The sequence below is a fragment of the Rhincodon typus genome, chromosome 6, assembly GCF_021869965.1.
Source record: "Rhincodon typus isolate 14 chromosome 6, sRhiTyp1.1, whole genome shotgun sequence".
In the NCBI taxonomy this organism is placed as follows: domain Eukaryota; kingdom Metazoa; phylum Chordata; class Chondrichthyes; order Orectolobiformes; family Rhincodontidae; genus Rhincodon; species Rhincodon typus.
This window is the reverse complement of record NC_063337.1, coordinates 14348133-14367227: the sequence shown is the minus strand read 5'-3', so window position 1 is coordinate 14367227 and position 19095 is coordinate 14348133. Positions and strand designations below refer to the sequence as shown.

Here is a 19095-nt window from a genome sequence, read left to right as displayed (position 1 = left end):
TCTTCATCTGAGTTTAATGAGCAACCCCTTATTCTGAGATTATGCCCTCTGGTCCTAGACTCTTCTACAATGGGAAACAATTTCTCCACAAGTACCCTGCCAAGCCCCCTAATAATCTTATGTTTCAATAAGATCTCCTCTCATTATCCTAAACTTTAATGAGTACAGGGCCAACTGACTCAACTCCTCTTCATAAGAGAAATCCCTCCATACCCACAGTCAACCTAGTGAACCTTCACTGGACTACCTCCTATTGCTTTCCTTAGTGTACCTTTCCTTAGATAAGGGGTCTAAAACTGCATTTTCTATGTTTCTAATTGATTCAGTATTCCACATGTGGTCTGACTAGTGCCTTATAATTTTTAACTGGGGGTCAGTTAGCTGGATAGACAGTTTGCAATGCAGAGTGATGGGTTCCATTCGCACACCAGCTGAGGTTACCAAGGATTCGCCTTCTCAACCTCTCCCTTTTCCTTAGGCATGATAACCCTCAGGTTAAACCACCACCAGACATCTCTCTCTCTAATAAGAGTACAGCCCTATGGTGTACCGACAGTTTTAACTAGGCCTCCCTATTTCTGTACTTTGTTCCTTGGTATGTGACTTGTAGGAAAATTTAAGTCAAAAGCCCAAGATTGGTGCACAGTACTTGGTACAAGATAGGATGCAGATAGCAGAGTTTTATATGACCTCTGACTTTGAATTGTGAAAGATTGGAAGCTATAAACGCATGATTATTAAAACTCCCTATTTCCACCACTGTTACATCACCTGATTCCTTCCCACTTCAGCTCACCACTGTTCAAACCCTCATTCATACCTTTGTTACCTTTAGACCTGATAACATACATACTCCTGATCAGCCTGTCACATTATATCTTCTGTAAACTTGAGGCCATCCAAAACCCTGCTGCCTTTGTCATTGTTTACAGCCCTGTGCTCACATGGTCTCCTGTGAAGCAATGCCATGATTTCAAATTCTTATCCTTGTTTTTAAATTACTGCATGTTCAAAATCCTCCATACTTCTTAACATCCTCTAGCCCAAAAGCCTCTAATTCTGACCTGTTGAGAGTTTCCAACTTTAATTGCTCTTCCTCCAACGTCATTCAGTGAAGGAACATTGCCACCCTTACCTGGACTGGCCTACATGTTGACTCCAGAACCACAGCAATGTGGCTGACTCAACTGGGATTAAGTAAGGGCAACAAATGCTGACCCAGCCATTGATGCCCACATTCTGTGAAGAAATTTAAGAATACACTCTTTAATGTTCCTGTGATTCTACTGGAGTAGACTTTCAGCTTTGTCCGGGAGATTAGTCCTTAATTTCTGCAAGAGGTTCTAGAATAACCCAGGAGGGGTGGCAACCCTAAATTCTGAATGCAGCATGAAGCGATAAGAAATAAGCCCGCAAAGAAAATGAAACCTAGTTAACAAACACACACGCAAAAATTTAAAAAAAAATAAAGGAAAGCTTTCAGGTGAATGCAAATCGCTCAAACAGTTCAAAGCCTCCCCTTTGCTGCCTTCTCTTGGATAAATGGCCCAGTTGACGGTTGGCCGCTCAATCATCCCACAATGCCTCGCGATGTAGTGCCGGGCCCGGCGCATGCTCAGTGGCTTCTGTCAACAGCAGGCGGTGAGAGAAAAGCGGCGACGTCGCCCAAGCCGCATAATAGGCGAGTCTTCCCCTTTTCCCATTCACAGCTTCAAGGCCGAGGGGCTGGGGGCCCCCTGATGGAGCGGCGGATCACCGCGTCTGGTGGCCTGGCCGGTTTCAAGCCGGAGCAATCGGTGAGTGAGGCCTGGGCTTTGACCCTGTTTCTCTTTGTGTATGTTATTGTCGGGGGCGGGGAGGGGTAAGGTCTTTCACTCGAGGCCGCGGTCGGTCTATCGGCCCTTCCGTCCTGGTGCTGCATCTGCCTCTGTTTTGAATGCAAAGCGGTGGACCAGCCTCCTCCCCTCGTTTTATTTCCCATCACGAGGTATCTTTTCACTTAAAACAAAACTGTTTAAAGAAATTGTTAAAAGTCGTGAAAATAGGTGCGTGCATCTATATATTATTTGCGGTGCCACACGGCGGCGGTGCGTGCTGGACGGGTTGGCGTGTCTGTGCCGTACCCTTTCAGTATTTTGCTGTTATGAGGGAGGACTGCTTCACTGTGAGCTTTGGCGCCAAGGCCGGCCGGCCTGCTTTCTTTACCTTCCAACTAACCAACCCCCGCAAAAGTCACTGTTGAATCTCGATCAGCCTTACCTACACCTTCCCCTCTTGAAAGATTGGAGATCATTTTCAGTAGAAGTCCCAAAGCCTTTATTTTAATTGTTTGGCATTGCATTTCAACGTGATTTATTGAGCTATAGTTTATATAGCGGTTCGAATTTTAACTTGCAGTTTATCGGATATTTTAACGCACCATTCCTTGTGTTGAATATTTCCTCAATTTTTTTTCAAAGCTGGACTTTAAAATAGTGGAAGTAATTCATCATAACTTTTATTAAGGTCCAGTTTTATTTCGAAAGAAAACTTACTTGCCCTCCTTTTGGTTTTTACAAAACAAATGATTTCTGCGAACCATAATGAAAGGCTTCTGGATGACTCGAAGTTTCACAGTCGATGAAGTACTTTTGAAGTGCAGTCATGTTTAAGTTATAAAACAGGATAAGAGAAATGATTATAATGGCCAGATAATATGATTTAATGATATTGAATAATAAATTAATATTGACTACATTTCTTCCAAGTACAGTAGTTCCATGGTTTGTTTTCCATCATTCATGCAATGGTGAGGCCGACATTTATTGCCTATCTGTAACTGTCCTGGAGAAAGTGGTGGCAAGGTGTTTATTTGAACAGCTGCAGTATGTGGTGAAGATATTCCCACAGTTAGATAGGAAATTCCAGGCTTTCGCTGTAATGAAAGAGTGACAGTATATTTCCAAACCAGGATAGAACATAGAACATAGAACATAGAACATAGTACAGTACAGCACAGCACAGCACAGCACAGTACAGGCCCTTCGGCCCACGATGTTGTGCTGAACTTTTACCCTAAACCTAAGGTCTATCTAACCTCCACCCCTACCTTATACTAGCATCCATATGCAGGTCTAATTGCTGCTTAAATGCCCCTAATGAGGCTGACTCCACTACCCTCTGGCAATGCGTTCCACGTCCCGACCACACTCTGAATAAAGAACCTACCTCTGACGTCTCCCCTATATCTACCTCCACTCACTTTAAAACTATGCCCCCTTGTAATAGCTACCTCCACCCTAGGGAAAAAGTCTCTGGCTGTCCACTGTATCTATACCTCTGATCATTTTGTATACCTCTATCAAGTCACCTCTCATCCTCAGTCGTTCTAAAGAGAAAAGCCCTTGCTCTCTCAACCTTTCCTCGTAAGACCTTCCCTCGTAAGACCTTCCCTCCATTCCAGGCAACATCCTGGTAAATCTCGTCTGCCCCTTTTCCAATGCTTCCACATCTTTCCTGTAATGAGGCAACCAGAACTGGACACAATACTCCAGATATGGCCGAACCAGGCTTTCGTATAGCTGGAGCATAACTTCACGGCTCTTGAACTCAGTTCTTCTAGTTATGAAAGCTAACACATCATACACTTTCTTAACAACTCTAGCCATCTGGGAGGCAGCTTTCAGGGTACTGTGGACATGAACCCCAAGATCCCTCTGCTCCTCCACACTGCCAAGAATCTTTCCGTTAACCCTGTTTTCTGCTTTCACATTTGTCCTTCCAAAATGAATCACCGCACACTTTTCAGGGTTAAACTTCATCTGCCACTTGTCAGCCCAGCTCTGCATCCTGCCAATGTCCCTTTGTAACCTAGCACAGCCCTCCGTACTATCCACAACTTGACCCACCTTCATATCATCCGCGAACTTACTAATCCGCCCTTCCCCTCCTACATCCAAATCACTTACAAAAATCACAAATAGAAGAGCATCCAGAACAGATTGTTGTGGTACACCACTTGTAACTGAGCACCATGTTGAATATTTTCCGTCCGCTTCCACCCTTCATTTTCTAAAGGTCAGCCAATTCTGAATCCAGGATGACATGCCACTCTGTGGGAGTGGAGTGAAATGTGGATCTGGTGGTACCCCGGTGCACTTGCTGTCTGCGTTCTCTTTGGTGGTAAAGATTGAGAGTTGGGACGGTCATGTGGAATAACTTTTGAGTTGCTATAGAGCAGCTTGTGAATGGTGCACACTGCAGCAAGTGTGCTGGTGCTGGATGGAGTCAATGTTTAGTAGGTAGGGAAGTTTTAGTACAGCTCAATAGACCACACTTGGAGTACTGTGCGTAGTTTTGGTCTCCTTTGTTTGAACTGCTTTGAAAATTGCTCCTGGCCAAAAAGGCTTGTTTTACGAAGAAAGATTGAATACTTCAGACCTATGAAAGTTTAGGAGCCTGAGATGATGATATTGAAATATATAAAATCTTGAGACTGTTTAGGATGAATTGAGGGGAGACTGAAATTAAAGGATGTCGGTTAAGAAAAAGAAATCTTTCCTTTTTATTTTTTTTTTGTTTTTAGTAAGTTGAATTTTCTACCTTTTTGGAAGCAGTGAAAGCTGGGTCATTAAATTTATTCCCAATATAGTCAGCTGTATCAAGGATTATAGGGGCAGATAGGAAAGTAGACTTGAGATCACAGATGGAACAGTCATATTCTTATTGAATGTTGGAGCAGACTCAGTGCTGAATAGCCTGTGGCTTTTTCTATGAATGTTGTTGGGTTTCAGTACCGCCAAACCAAGGCTAGGAATAATCAGCCAGCATTTTAGTGAAGATGAGTATCTTACTAGACGTCCCAATTTGACCTCGTCCCATTTGGCCCATAATCCTTTCAACCCTTCCTATTCGTATATCTATCCAGATGCCTTTTAAATGTTGTAATTGTACCCACCTCCACCGCTTCCTCTGGCAGCTCGTTCCATACATGCACCACCCTCTGTTTGGAAAAAGTTGTCTGTCAGGTTCTTAAAATCATTCCCCTCTGACTTTAAACCTATGCCCTCTAATTTTGGACTCCCCTACACTAGGAAAAATGCCTTGGCTATTCACGCTGTCCATGCCCCTCATGATTTTGTACACTTCTTTAAGGTCATCCCTTAGGCTCTGATACTTGGGGGTTGGGGGGGGAAAAGTACCAGCCTCTTCAGCTTCTCCATATCGCTCAAACCCTCCAACCTGCCAACATCATTGACAATCTTTTCTGCATCCTCAAATTTAACAACCTCCTTCCTATTGAAGGCAAACTAGAATTGTACGCAGTATTCTAAAAGTGGCCTCACCAATGTCCTGTATAGCCGCAACATGACGTCCCAGCTCCTATACTCTGTGCAATGACTAAAGGGTCTGTTTCTGTGCTGTATGACTGTATGTATCCTGCTGGAAAATGGGCATGTGTGGATTTCAGGCAAATGGGAGATTTTTGTTCCAACACGTCAAACTAATATATTCATTATCTTGGGTATTTTTGTACAACATGATTTTTACTTCTGCTATAAATCGTACAGCAAAACCACCTTTTGGCTCAGTACTGCACCAAGAAATTCTTGTAAAACTCATGGTGTCTTGGTAGGAGGTGGGTAAGCACAAGCACAAAGGAAGAGATAGTAAGAACTGCCGATGCTGGAGTCAGCAGGCCAGGCAGCATCAGAGGAGCAGGAAAGCTGACATTTTGGGTGGGGACTCTTCTTCAGAAATCTACTCCACACTGTGTTAACACAAAGGAAGACTATGCTTTTCAGTAGGGGCCAATCATCGCTGCGTCGAAGCTTCATTAGAACAGCCCCCAGGGCCCAATTAGCTTAACTTTTGACATCAATGACTTTCTTCTAATCTCAATTCATAAATGGGGATGTTGATTACATAGGGTTCAACACGCATGCTCCTTGGTAATGAAGTAATGTAGTTTGTGTGCTGTAAGCCTTAGATAAAACTCAGACCTGGTCTGATACGTTTTAAGGAACATTTTGTACCATCTGAATGTGAAGCATTGGTGTTGTCCACCAAGAGAACAAAACTACTGTCCTCTCTCAATGCTCAATAACGTTTACCACCCGAGTCTCTAACCATCAATATTGATTGACCAAGGACAGAACCGAACCAGCCACATAAATGTTGTGGTTACTGTTGCCACTGGCTCACACCCTGACTCTCCAAAGTCTCTCTCTATTACTTGCATGGCACAAATTCGGAGTGTGATGGAACACGTTCCACATGGATGAGTGCTGTCTCTGACAACGAGCGAGAAACCTAACACCATCTAAGAATTATATGGAAATTATGACCTCTGTTAGCTTTTTTAAAAAAAAGTAAAGGTTATCCTTGCTCTGCTTGGCACCAGCCTCCATCACTTTGGACAATAGAATGCGAAGCTGTATTTTGTTGGGTAGCATGTTAGTACACGGATGTGTTGTTAACTGAGTTTCCTCGACAACCTTGTCTGTTTTATGAAGTTGAGCAAATGTTTTACTTGCAACAGAGAAGATGTCACTAATGAGGTGTGAACTACGTTCTTTTAGCTGTTACAAAAGTCCATTTACATCAGAGTTGCAAGAAACACGAATCATTGAGACATAAGACCCTGAAGGGAATTGACAGTGAATGCTCTTGTTTCCCTTTTTGGGAACAACTGGCACTAAGGGTGGGGTGCAGTCTAGAAATAACCCATTTAAGATGGAGATGAGAAATATTTTCAGTTGACTCTTTGAAACTCTTCCCTAGAGTGTGGCTAAGGCAGTCGTTGACTGTCTTCAAGGCAAAGATAGCTGCTCGACTAACAAAGATTATTATGTACAGGTGAGAATGCACGACTGACTCTTCTACTCCAGTTCTTAGTTTAGAGTGTTCAGATATTCACAGTACAATTAAATATATTTAATTCTGTCTGTCCAACTCTTCCCTTCACCACCCAAAGTTGACAGTTGTGGGTTCAGGAGCCTTGGCCACTGAAATTTCTTCCGATCATCTCTCCATTTCCCTCTCTCCTCCTTTTGGGAACCAATTTGATAAACCCTTCTCCTTTGGTGAATGCAGTGCATGTAGGAATGTGTTTGTACATTGGCATTATGTAAGTGAGTTTTTGTCAAGTGTGACAACAGTATTGTAGTGTATTGATGGTCCTGCAAATCAACTTGGTTAACGATGCTCCTTTTGTGTCACTGCAAGGTTTGTTTTATTGATTCTGGTCTGGGCATCTTAAACAAAATCATGGGCATTGTTGCCATGGTCCCTTCCATGCTGAGAAAGCTGCTGCATCCTATTTGTTAACCATTACAGTCCATGGGATAAAATGAGTACTGTGTTGATGTTACGTAAGGAATTCCTGATTTTTGACTAAGTGACAATGGTCAGTGACTTGGTGGCTTTTTCACCAGTGCCCCTATCCACCTGATGCTTTTTCCTCCCAGATAGTAGGGTTCCAGATTGGAGGGTGCTTCCAGAGAAGATTTGGCAAAGAAGAAATTCAGCATTTTCCGAATTGCTGAAATGCATTCTGTAGGTTGTGTCCCTCAGGGTACGTTTTGTCTGTCTGTACTTTCTCTAAACAGATCCACACTTCGCCAAATCATTTGTGCATGCATTCATTTGTACTAATTTTCATGTTTGCTTTTTGGTCTTGGAATTTTAAATTTTGCAATGTCTGTTTTTTAAATCTTCTGAATAATTTAAAAATGTTTTTGCATTATTAAGAGTAAATCTAATAGGGGAACAGGCATAAGCCATTTGGCATGGCTTCATAAAGAGGAAATCATGTTTGATAAATTTATTAGAATTCTCCTGAGGTAACGGGCAGAGTAGATAAAGGAGAGCTAGTACGTCTAAAATAACTTGATTTTCAGAAGGTACCACGTGACGTTAATTAAATGTAAGACCTCATTGTGTTACAAATAACGTATTAGCGTGGATAAAGAATTAACAAGTCAAAGACATATTTGGGATAAGGGGGCATTTTCAGATTGGCAACCTATATTTCATGGTGTGCACCAAGGATTGGTGCTGGAGCCATAATTGTTTACAATATTAATTAATAAGGAAAGTGAATGTCCTATGGCCAAGTTTGTAGATAACATAAAAATAGGTGGAAAGGCAAGTGTTTAGGACAACAGACTGCAGAGGGATATGGACATGTTAAGCAAGTAGGCAGGTGGAATATAATGTGGGAATAATGTGAGATTCTGCACTTCGGTAGGAAGAATAGAGAAGCTGAATATTATTTGGGTGAAGGAAGACTGCAGAAAGCCGTGGCACAGAGCCATTTGGGACAGTGCCTCGTCCATGTGCCTCCAACAGGCTAGCATCCAAATTCAGTGGTTAGTAGGGGAGGCAAATAGATTATTTATCTTTATTTTGAAGTCAATGGAATATAAAGTATGGAGTAATTGCTAGAACTATACAATGCACTAATTAAACCACAGCTGGAATACAATGAACAGTTTTGGGCCCCTTTTATGTAATGAAAAATTTACTGGCATTGGAGGCAGTCCAGTTAAAGTTCGCTAGACTGATTCCAGGTATGGAGGGACTGTCTAGTGAAGAGCGATTGTGTACAGGCCAACTTACTCAATGGAATATAGAGAATAAAAGGTGATCTTATCAGAACATAGAAGATTCTTGGGTATTTGACAGGGTAGATGTGGAAAAATTGTTTATCCTTGTGGGAGAATATAGGCCATAATGTCACAATAAGCAGTCATATATTTAAAACAGAGATTAGGATGAACCTTTTCAGACGGTGGTGAATTGGTGGTGAGTCTGTGGAATTCTTGACCACAGAGGACTGAGGCTGGCTCATTTTACAGTATAGCTTCTAAGCTGCTTGGCTGAGTATGCTTTGCGCCTGGGTTCAGGTGTCAGTATGCTGATCTTAGCATTGACTTCCAATTCTGTAAATTGCCTTGGAGGTCCGTGCAGCAGGTAAGAAAATTAGAGGGAACGCTGGTCAGTAAGAGTACTCCAGGCTAAGATTTTTAAATTAGTAAGGGAATTAAGGGTTTTGGGGTTTAGGGCAGTGCAGGGTTGGGGGGGTGGTGGAAAGAGTACAGAGCGGAAGGTAGGAAAGGAGGTTTGAACATGATCAGATTAGCTATGATATCATTGAATGATGGAGCAGAATTGATTGGCTGAAGCCACCTTCTACTTCTACATCTTGGGGTCTTTTGGCCATTGAAGCTTTTTCTGCCATTGAACGAGGTCACAGCGAATCTCACCCTAAAGCGGGTGGCTCTTTTCCATATCCTTTTAGTACCTTTGCTTGGGAAAAAAGCATTGAACTCAATTTTGGGTAAATGTTGGCAGGAGAGGAAATTGCTGGGAAGGAGAATGGGACTGATTTGGATAGCTCTTTCAAAGACCTGACAGGCAGGATGGGCACAATTACCTCCTTACGATTCTATGATCCTAATTGTTGACAGTTGTTAAGCTTGTAGGCAGCCAAATTAGCCTTTTTTTAAGCTTATTACACACAAGAGCCCTCTGAAATTTTTAATTGAGCTTTTGGAATCGGAACTGATGGCAGTGGACTTTGACTTTTTTTATTAGAATCAGAACTTCTTCAGTACCTTTTATGTTCCAAGGTGCTTCATAGGAATGTTATAAAAGAACACATAATGAATAAGATGAATCCAAGAGTAGCCTGTTTTATCCAGATTCTTCTTGCAGAGATTTGTTGTGCTGGGGAAGCGATGTTATCAAGCTTTCAGTAAAACGAAAAAAAATACATCCAAGTTTTGATATATCCACTTGAACTGTGAAAAGTGGTCAAGAATACAATGATGGATTTTCTCCGAACATCATTGAGCTGCCCGGGGAGAGCATTTTTAGCTGTTTGAGTACTACGGTGAGGAATTGGTGATTTTGGGTTAGTTACTTGTTATCGCTTGTCAGTGGAATTTGAAGTAATCAGTTTTATAACATTATGCTTAAATGTTATTGCACTCCTAAATGTTATCTGTTATCTGCTAAATAATCAACTTTGTTGACCAGGAAGAAGGCATAACCTGTTAGAAAAAATTATTTTTGTAATCATGTAGATGCAGAGGAGCTACATCAGGGATACCTTTTTTCCAAAAAAAATCAACCTAGTGAGGTAATAACACAGGTTAAGTGCGAGTGACATGGTGGAACCAGCATACTATTGATAGAACTAAGCAATCCTGCAACCAACAGATCAGATCAGAGCTGTACAGACGCCCCCTCCTAGGCTTGAATGGTGGATAATTCAATAACTAAGGGGAGGATGCTACACAACATCCTCATCATTAATGATGGTGGAGCTCAACCAGTGCAAAAGATTAGGCTGATGTATTTTGACTTCTCTTTAGCCAAACTGCTGAATAGTTGATCTCTCTTGCCTTCCTGAGATCCCAGCATGGCAGATGCTTGTCTTCAGCCAAATCGGATCACTTAATGTCAAATCAAGAAATGGTGAAGTGTGCTGATGCAGCAAAAACGTTGTTGGCTGGAGTGCCAAAAATACATTCTTGCTCCAGCAATGCTAAATGTCGTACTATGTCAGTTCAGCTACTATGCCATCATCTACCTGCTGTAGAAATTACCCAGGTATATCCTCTTCACAAAAGAACAGGATAGTTAAATCTAGGTACTGAAGGTAAATTCAATATCCAGTAAGACTCTTAAGGCTTCAAATCTTATTGGTCAGCACACAAAAAAAAACTGAATTCCAGAGTTGATGTGGTAGTGATACCACACATGCTGAAAGAAATGATTGACACAATCATAAAAACAGCTGAAATTCAATAGGAACCTTGACCCCTCTCCAGTAGCTGGTGTCCTGCCCCATACAAAGTAATGTGCTCGGAGATAGCAAGACCTGCAGATGCTGGAATCAGAGACAACATGGTTTGGAGCTGGAGGAACGCAGCAGGTCAGGCAGCATCAGAGGAGCAGCAAAGTTGAAGTTTCAGGTGAGGACCCATTTCTGAAGAAGGCTCCCAACTCAATGTCAACTTTCCTGTTCCTCCAATGCTGCCTGACCTGCTGTGTTCCTCCAGCTCCATACAGTGTTGTCAAAGTTAACGTGCTTGTGTGAGACCAATTATCTTGGCCCTAGGGTATTGCTGCAGGAATTCTTCAGTATTGCCCTAGGCCCAACCAACTGCTTCATCAATAAATTCCCAGTTCCAAGATCTCCTTGTGGTAGTGTCTAGGACCAAAGCTCAATCTCTTAAGGGGTCCCCCTATTTAAGAAAGATAAAGGATTTCTTCTCTCAGAAGGTCATGAATCTGTGGAATTCTTTACTGCAGGAAATTGTAAGAATTGGGCCACTTAGTATATTCAAGGCTGACAGATTTTGAATCTTTAAAGGCATTGGGGGCTATGGTAAAAAGGCATGAAAATGAGTTGAAGATATTCAGATTTACCAATATTTCATTAATGGCAGAGCAGATGTGATGGGCTAAATTGGCTGACTTCTATGTTTTATGATCTTATCAGACATTTTACATATGATTAGTATTCGCTGTGCCCTTAGCTGCATACAGCATCAAATGCTATCACCCAAATCTACAACTTGATAATGAAAGTAGAAAATCAGTAATTGACATGCTTGGGTGAGTAGTGATTCCTGTGTTCCTATATGCTGCAGAGATTTGAGACCTGCCACAGGCACTAGAAAGTGCTAGAGAAGTACAATCAACAGTGCCTTCAGTAGATCTTCCAATTTGGTCACAAGAAAAGCAGCCCAATTGTAGCATCTTCTTGTAGGTCTCCTTTCCCAGCATTGAGATACTAGTTACTTAAAACCAACTTCACCAGGTGGGACATGTGCATAAACCTGATACCAGACTTCCAAAGCAGAGACAGTAAGAATTGCCGATGTGTTCTTACTATCCGAGTTATAACCCCACTGCGAAGCCGCTTCTAGGGATGCCCACCTTGAAGAAGTTATCCTCCTCCCTCCAGACTCCCAAAGCGGTTGCTTTGATCTAAACTCAGTTGTGGTAGGAGTCTTCCCAGGAGTACAACGTAAGTGCCTCACCTCCTGCTCCTGATAATGGGACAACCTGTCATGATCAACCTAAAACGTGAAAACTCCTTTAACAAGGTACAAAGTATTGCAAGAGAATTGATTAAAAAGAGGCAGGATGTCAAAATTGAGGGATCAGAGGAGCACACAAATTTGCAAACAAATGTTTGAAACTCTTGAAGTTCGAGGGCTGCGGAGAGTTAGACTAGCTGGGTAGGTCTTTTGGGAGCGGATACAGACAAGAAGGGGTGAAGGTCTGCTTCTGTACTGTAAAATTCTATGATTCTACAATATTCTGGCTTGGGGTACAATGCTGCAAATAATGTTTGTATCAGGGGTGTACTAGAAATAACCATTTTGAATATGAGGGAATCTGATTACCTTCGTTTTGCTCACTGACATTAACATCCTGGTGGCAACTATAAGCGTGGCTGTATCACAAATCTAAATACTGTGGCTACAAGAGCTTCTTAGAGGCTGGGAATTCTTTCTTTTAACTTTCGAAGACTAGCCACCATCTGCAACGTGCGAATTGTGTGATGGAAGACAGTCTGGATGAATGCAACTCCCAACATATGATTCAAACCTTGACACCATCCAGAAAACGTTTTGTTTGGCACCCCAATTGCCACCTTTAAACTTTCACCCCCTTGCATTACAGTGGGAGCAGTATTTACTATCTGCAAGGTGTACTGCAGTAAACTGCCAGTGTGTTTTAAAGCACCCTCCAAATCTGTGACCTCTACTGCCTACATCACACCAGCAGGTGCCACCACAAGCATGTCACCATTCTAACTTGGGCAATCTATCACTGTTTCTTTATCACTGAGTCAAATCCTGAATTTCTGTACCTAACAGCATTGCTTGGAAATGTCACGTGGACTGAAGTGGTTAACATCATCACCAACTTGGGTAATTAGAGATGAACATTAAATACTGTCATTGTCAGGAAGAGACCATATTTCTGTTCGTTGTGTGTGCAAACATAAAATGTTTATTTGCTGTTCTCATCAGAAAAATTGCTAGCTTGGTGGCCACTTTGATTTATGCCTACCTAATCAAAACACATGCATGCAGGATAATATTCTAGATAAACATTGAATGTTAATGGTTATTTTGTACTATGCCTGCAAGGTTCGAAATAACTAACCAGTCTGGTGTACTTCATTGCAAAATACTTCCATCTGTGTAATTTGAGTTTGAATTGCTGTTTGATTTGCATCAAACTGATTGTGACATTGTTGTGGAATCGATCAGTTGTACTTAATCGTTGATGTCGGTTGCTTGTGATGTGCTTCAAATTGGTGTTCTGTAAATTACCTAGATGGAGTGATTGCGAGGAGGTAGTGTGGATGATCTGTACATTGACATTTGAAATGTTGTTTTGTGTAGGACAAGTCTTAGCAACCAAATTTACATATGCTGGAAAATTTTCAAACTGGTAAAGAAAATATAACCTAGATAAGTGCACTTTTTTGCATTGGATCAGATGCAACATTTAAGCACCTGGGATAAAACTGAGATTACTTGGGAAAGAGGAAAGTATCTTAGTGTTGTAGTTCATAATTCTTTAAAGGTTTACGACTGATGCCCAGAAACTGTAGCCAAAGTAAATAAGATGTTGGGTTATGTTAATAAGACTATTCAATATAAAACAGTGCTTCATTTTGTTCTGTGCAACCTTGGTTAGACTGCATTTAGCATACTGCGACTAGTTTTGGAGGACTCCTAGTGGGTGATATACAGGCTATGCAAAAGGTTTGGCAAAGATGACAGACCAGAATACTAGTTCTCAGTTTTAAAAACACAGTTTTTAGTGTTTTTTTTTTAAAAATGTCAACTTTCAAAGATGTATAGGTTTTAGGGTTTTTTTTATTTTGAGGTATGTAGAATAAAAGGCTAGATATTTTTAATGAACCTGGTCGGATGTGTTGTGACCTACTTCTGGAGTAGGCGGGACTTGAACCCAGACGTTCTGACCCAAATGTCAAGATACTGCCACAACACTACAAGATTCCCAAAAGGCTAGATTGTTCTTGTGGGGTTGACTAAATGGCTAACAGCTGGTGCAGATTGACCTTGAAAGTATATAATTAGATTGCTGTACCAGCTGTGAATAGTTCATAAAAGGCCTCCCTCCATGTCCTGTCCCATGTTTCCTGTGTGGTGGTGACTCTCAAGCTATACAGTATCAAGTCTTCAGTAGTTGAAACACCTATCAACATATATTTCAATGTAACTTTCAACTATCTAAGGGAGTGAGATGTATACTCCTTAATAAAAGCGCAATTTTTGATGTTTGTTTATTTGTTTGTACATGATTTATAGTTTGGATGTAGCATTTTTGTGTTCTTTGCTTGGAAATGTTTGTTTTTTGGATTATTGGGAAAGGCATCTCCACATGCTTGCACTATGTAGCTCTGGTGTTGATTATGCAGCCCATTATTAGGGTGGCTTGCCCGGTTTTTTTTTTTTGTTTTGGTTTTTTTCTTGTTTTAGTTTTATGCATTCTTAGTCTGTTTCTTTTGATTCACTCAACTTAACATGGAGTTTACATGTTATGTTACTGAAGGCATACTTTCAGCTGACGTGAAGCCTTCCAAATGTTTGCAATTAAATTCCTTGCGCGTGATTGATTTTAAAAATCAAAGTTAGTAATTGATTCATCTTGTACCATTCAGGAATACAGATTCAAAACAAAAGCCAACATTTTCACTGTATGAGAGAAGAGCGCAGCTCAGTTGGCAAGAAATATATACTCGTGAGTGTGCTGTACCACAAACCTGAATGTAATCCTAAATTGGTCTGTACCAGAAGCTGCATTTATTAAATATAGGACCATTTTTGTTTTTGGCTTGATGAATAGAATGTGTTCGTGCACTGTGCCTGTTTCAACTTAAAATAAATGACAGTCATTTGGTTCATTTCTCAGGGCAATGTCCTGACCCATCAGGGTCAACCTGCCTGCCTTAAAATTTAAACCCTTTCTATTTACTGCTGCTCAAGATTAATCGAAGCATCTTCTATGGCAAAATGTCTACCAGGCCCCACTTGCCAACCAAACTGCACTCTCCTCTCATGCTCCAGAAATGTTGGTTTTCCCCTTCAATTGATGATCTGAGTGCAAGATGAAAAGCTCTTGCAAGATTTCTTTATTAACAATACTCCAAGTTTTTGTACGGCCAATTGATTATTAGTAATGTTTGGTTTTATCCTGTTGTGAGGAAAACTCCAAAAAAAAGAAGCAGAGATCATGAACAGAAAATGTGTTTTGTTTTGAGATGTTAATTGAGACACACCAGAGAGTTACACCCCTGCTCTCCTCAAATAAGATGATAGATTGTCATATGCGCAAGATGGCAGGTGGAGTGCATTTCTTCTGAAGAAATTTATTTCGTGCCGAAGTACAAATCAGAGTTTCAACTTGTCTTTTCAACGAGAACGTGAAGTGATGAACTGGCCTCATTTTGATTGAGCATTTCAGCCCAGTGAAATGTTTTCTCTCAACTTCTACAGAACTACGAAGAATTTTTTCTTCATTGATGGGATGTGGATGCCAGTGGCTGACCTGCATTCATTGCTCATCCCTAATTACCCTTGAGAATGTGGTGGTGAGCTGTTGCCTTGAACAGCTGTAGTCCACCTGCTGCGAGTTGACCCACAATGCCCGGAGGTAGGATATTCCAGGATTCTGACTCAGCAACACTGAAGGAATGGCGATATATTTCCTTGTCAGGATGTTGAGTAACTTGAAGGGGAACTTGCAGGTGGTGGTGATACCTGTATCTGCTGCCCTTGTCCGTCTCGATGGAAGCGGTCATGGGTTTGGAAGGTGCTGTCTGAGGATCTCTGGAGAATCTCTGCAGTGCATCTTGTATACAGTACACGTGGCTGCTCCTGAGTGTCACTGGTGGAGGGAGTGGATGCTTATTGATTTAGTGCAAGTTAAGTGGGCTACTTTGTCCTGGATGGTGTCAAGCTTCTTGATTGTACTGGAGCTGCACCTATCCAGGAAAGCGGGGAGTGTTCCATCACGCTTCTGACTTGTGCCTTGTAGATGGGCAGACTTTGGGGAGACAGCAAGGGAGTTACTTGCCACAGTATTCCTCGCCTCTGATCTGCTCTTGTAGCCACTGTTTATATGGCAAGTCCAGTGGAATGTCTTATAAAAAGAGAAATTTACGATACCAGACAGGAGCTGTGAAAACCCACAGAGAAGATTGCGTATTTTTCCCTTTGTATTAGCTAAGACTCGTAACCTGTGTAGCAGTCAAAATGCCAGTGGAGATTCAATGAAAAACGAGCATCTTCAAGGCTGGATTTGTACAGTTCACAAAATGGTCCATGTGAAATGTGCTTCCCTGCATTTTATATAAAGAACACACATAAAAGCAGTTTTCTGTGAGCTCAGGTAATAAAGTCTCTACAGAGCTGACTCATATACTAGGATATGTTCTCGGTTCAAGTCGGTCAGTATCAAGCCAACTTTACCTCTGATAGAGCAGCATTTGGGATCAGTCAATTGGCCCCTACATTTCTATACAAAAAAAAACCGGTAGAATTTCTGCTCTCTTTCAGTGACTCCCTGCTGTAAAATTGGCAAGTGAGTATCGTCCACGCACTCAGTAACTATGCTCATAGCATATGAAAATGCACATGGGTGAAGCAGAGAAAATGGAGTTTCTTTTTCTCTCGATTTAAATAAAAATTGTAGAGCAGCCAAGACTCCTGGAAAACCCTACCTCGGGGCATTGTGGGTCAATTCGCAGCAAGTGGACTGCAGCTGTTCAAGGCAACAGCTCACCACCACATTCTGAAGGATAATTAGGGATGAGCAATGAATGCGGGTCAGCCAATGACACCCACGTCCCATCAATGAAGAAAAAATTTTTCGTAGTTCTGTAGAAGTTGAGAGAAAACATTTCACTGGGCTGAAATGCTCAATCAGAATGAGGCCAGTTCATCACTTCACGTTCTCGTTGAAAAGACAAGTTGAAACTCTGATTTGTACTTGGGCATGAAATAATTTCTTCAGAAGAAATGCACTCCACCTGCCATCTTGCGCGTATGACAATCTATCATCTTATTTGAGGAGAGCAGGGGTGTAATGCTCTGGTGTGTCTCAATTAACATCTCAAAACAAAATACATTTTCTGCTCATGATCTCTGCTTTTTTTTGGAGTTTGTGTGCAAGTTAAGTGCTTTATTCCCTATATTCTAACAGAGCTTACACTGCAAAATTAATTCATCAGCTATAAAACAGACATTCTGTGGGGTTCTTTTTGTTTGCAAGTCATTATCCTGCCATTGCAATGTAACTTCCGATTTCTTTTGAATTTTGTTTGCCTGTCCCAGTTATCTCAGTCACTACAATGTATCATTTGAATGCTTAGGTCTTTTTCTCCTTTTTTATGTCTAAGATCAACCACATATGCTTCATTGAACAACAAATAGCTCTAGCACTTGACCACATGGCATGTTGAAATATTACAGTATGAGTATATTTTGCTTTCTTTGGGTGAGATCATTTCAATCAGAATTTTGTTTCTTTCCTGTTCCATGCCTTTCTTCACTTGAGATGGTGTAGAAATTCTGTTGTGAAGGCAGGTGTCCTACTAAATTTTCTGCAATATTTCTTCTAAATCAGTCTTTTTACCACATTGACTGATCTGTATATATTTCTGGCTATATCTATCTTAAGACCAGTGATAACGTTTAAACAAATGAGAAGATTGATGATTTAATCTTGGTTGGAGCATCTAGATAGACCTCTGTCTCATTTTATTAAGTCAAATTTAATTACTACTTTAAATGTCAGGTTTTTTTTTTTCTGTACGATACCTGAAAGTCCATTTCGTTACATGTGGCAATGACTCTTTATCGCTACTTTTGAGCCTGTGGCTTGTACTGTTGAGTCCCTAATCATTATGTAACTTGTATTTATCTTGGCCATACCCTTAAACTGTCTTTTGTACACATGACACAGGTCATCTGAGACACCATTTTTTATTGTTGTAAATGGCAAATCATGCTCATCTCCATTCTGTTCTTAATTTAAAGATGTGTATACAAGATCAGCCGTGTGGTTGTTCTTTGTATTTCTTTCAGTGCTAGATTTTTGATTTGCATGATCTTTCTTCTGTTTGTTTGGTTGACGTGTATGTAGTATTTGCTTGTATATCCAATGCACAGCAGCATACACATGTTGAGCCTAAAGTTTACTAAGATTTAAGGAACCCCCTCAGTTTCTTCTCTCAGAATTTTAAACACAATTTTATGGAGCATTTTGTTTTTTTTCTAAAGTGGCATTTTTCTATCAAGTAATATTGAATTCTGTCTGCTGTTCTAATCATAAATATTCATCCCAACGCTGAAATTTATAATAAAATCTTTGGTTCTGCATGTTAGTTTGCATTAAGTTTCTGAGTTCAAGTCATCAATATAAAATTAGAAACTGTAATGGCCCCAAAATTTAACTCCTGTGCATGTCGCACACCACTCCAACAGTAGTAACAATTATTCTGCGAGCATTTAGTTTTCGTCCCATTGCCTTCACAATAGTTTTATGCCATTTTAAGGCTAACAACTTCTTAAATTTGTGCGCTGGCAGAAAAAGAAATTGGAATCACTCCAGCTGAGGTGATCTAGCTTTGGGAAAGGAGGAGCACTGTGACAAATTAACCAGTTTACTTTTCATGGTTCTGTGTAAACTCTATCCTGGTAGAAAAATAAAATATTTAAGAACAGCTGTTGATTGCTAGGCTGAAGAAAATCTCGTGAAAACTTGCCTCTCGTTCTTGAACAGTCGGATTTTATACATGACTAGTGTCTTCTCTTGATTTTGGCATTTATGTAAATTGGACAGCATAGTTCAGGACTGCATGATTGGCAGTTGGAGGATTGCACAATGTGAAATATGCAGTTTAATAATGAGGTTGAGTTAGTTCTGTGGAACATTGTATCCCTTAAGCACATTCTTCATGATTTTCCATTTTGCTGTATTTGAAGCATTGGTATTCTTTTCCTAACTTCTAGTTTTTGTTTTCAAGTAATTATTCTCATGAGAGCC

At 40.8% G+C, this 19095-nt stretch overlaps 1 protein-coding gene across 4 annotated transcripts in view; it reads left to right on the top strand.

Annotated features, from left to right (window-relative positions):
* The first annotated feature begins 1603 nt into the window (after positions 1–1603).
* The window catches only part of jade3 (jade family PHD finger 3), a 49646-nt gene continuing 32154 nt past the window's right edge, over positions 1604–19095 (top strand). For all 4 annotated transcript variants that reach the window (XM_020517291.2, XM_020517282.2, XM_048597576.1 and 1 more), the window contains exon 1: positions 1604–1796. The gene's annotated coding sequence lies outside the window, so the exon portion shown is untranslated. The remainder of the gene's footprint in view (positions 1797–19095) is intronic.